The sequence below is a fragment of the Chiloscyllium plagiosum genome, chromosome 5, assembly GCF_004010195.1.
Source record: "Chiloscyllium plagiosum isolate BGI_BamShark_2017 chromosome 5, ASM401019v2, whole genome shotgun sequence".
Taxonomy (NCBI): domain Eukaryota; kingdom Metazoa; phylum Chordata; class Chondrichthyes; order Orectolobiformes; family Hemiscylliidae; genus Chiloscyllium; species Chiloscyllium plagiosum.
Window position 1 is genome coordinate 121,097,846 of NC_057714.1, and position 2,128 is coordinate 121,099,973.

General features: G+C 45.0%; 1 protein-coding gene across 1 annotated transcript in view; it reads right to left on the bottom strand.

The window, feature by feature from the left end:
• The window catches only part of LOC122550345 (NFX1-type zinc finger-containing protein 1-like), a 57,031-nt gene extending 55,871 nt beyond the window's left edge, over nt 1-1,160 (bottom strand). The window contains exon 1 of the mRNA XM_043691073.1: nt 1,142-1,160. The gene's annotated coding sequence lies outside the window, so the exon portion shown is untranslated. The remainder of the gene's footprint in view (nt 1-1,141) is intronic.
• Nucleotides 1,161-2,128: the final 968 nt, after the last annotated feature.

Below are 2,128 nucleotides of genomic sequence, written 5' to 3' on the forward strand. Positions count from 1 at the left end.
GAGACCTTGGAGTGTAGGTTCATAGCTCCTTGAAAGTGGAGTCGCAGGTAGATAGGATAGTGAAGAAGGCATTTGGTATGCTTTCCTTTATTGGTCATAGTATTGAGTACAGGAGTTGGGAGGTCATGATGTGGCTGAACAGGACGTTGGTTAGGCCACTGTTGGAATATTGCGTGCAATTCTGGTCTCCTTCCTATCGGAAAGATGTTGTGAAACTTGAAAGGGTTCAATCTTTGACAAAGGGTCAGTTAGACTCGAAACATCAGCTCTTTTCTCTCCTTACAGATGCTGCCAGACCTGCTGAGATTTACCAGCATTTTCTCTTTTGGTTTCAGATTACAGCATCTGCAGTAATTTGCTTTTACTCTCAATCTATTTAACTTTTCCTTATAGCTTTTTTTTGTGGCTCTCTGTTGACCCTTAAAGTTTTCCCAAACTTCTAGTTTCCAGCTGGTCTTTGCCACTTTGTGTGCCTTGTCTTTCAATTTGATAGCCTCCCCTATTTCCTTAGACACCCATGGCAGATTAACCCTTTGCCTATAGTCCTTCCTTTTCACTGGTATATACTTTTGCTGAGTATTTTGAAATATTGCTTTGAAAGTCCTCCACTGTTCATCAACTATCCCACCATAAAGTCTTTGCTTCCAGTCACTTTATCCAATTCCTCCCTCACATCCTATTGTAGTCTCCTTTAAGCACAAGAGCCTGACATTGGATTTTATCTTCAAGCTTTCCAACTGTATTCTATATTCAACCATACTGTGATCGCTCCTTCCCAAGAGAATTCCTAATGATGAGATAATTAATTTTTCCCGCCTCATCATGAATCAGCGGTCTCCATTTGCAGCAGCAGTGGGAGTGGTGGGAGCAAGGACCAAGAGGCTGCTGGGAAGAGAAATTTCCCCCTTAAGGACTTACCTCGTGAATGGTCGGAGCGCAGGCTCAACAGGAGTAGATGTGGGCTGAAAATGTGTTGCTGGAAAAGCGCAGCAGGTCAGGCAGCATCCAGGGAACAGGAGAATCGACGTTTCGGGCATAAGCCCTTCTTCAGGAATTCTGAAGAAGGGCTTATGCCCGAAACGTCGATTCTCCTGTTCCCTGGATGCTGCCTGACCTACTGCGCTTTTCCAGCAACACATTTTCAGCTCTGATCTCCAGCATCTGCAGACCTCACTTTCTCCTCAAGGAGTAGATGTGGACACGGGGAAAGCTGGACATGTGAACTAATATATTCGGGCAGTGGCTAAGCCCGAGGCACTACACGTGTAGCATCTCTCACCTGTCCTCCTCCTCCAACCAAAACAAAAAACCCTGTGTTGATGTTTAGAACATAGAACATTATAGCGCATACAGGCCCTTCGGCCCTCGATGTTGCGCTGGCCTGTCATACCAATCGGAAGCCCATCTAACCTACACTACTCCATGTACGTCCATATGCTTGTCCAATGACGACTTAAATGTACTTAAAGTTGGCGAATCTACTACCGTTGCAGGCAAAGCATTCCATACCCTTACTAATCTCTGAGTAAATAAACTACCTCTGACATCTGTCTTATATCTAACCCTCTGATTATCTTATATGTCACTATTAAGTCACCTCTCAACCTTCTTCTCTCCAATGAAAACAGCCTCAAGTCCCTCAGCCTTTCCTCGTAAGACCTTCCCTCCATACCAGGCAACACCCTAGTAGATCTCCTCTGCACCCTTTCCAAAGCTTCCACATCCTTCTTATAATGCGGTGACCAGAACTCTACACAGTATTCCAAGTGCAGCCGCACCAGAGTTTTGTACAGCTGTAGCATAACCTTATGGTTCTGGAACCCAATCCCTCTATTAATAAAAGCTAAAACACTGTATGCCTTCTTAACAACCCTGTCAACCTGGGTGGCAACTTTCAAGGATCTGTGTACCTGGACACCGAGATCTCTCTGCTCATCTACACTACCAAGAATCTTACCATTAACCCAGTACTTTGCATTCCGGTTACTCCGACCAAAGTGAATCACCTCACACTTGGCCGCATTAAACTCCATTTGCCACCTCTCAGCCCAGCTCTACAGCTTATCTATGTCTCTCTGTAACCTACAACATCCTTCGTCACTATCCACAACTCCACCAACCTTAGTGT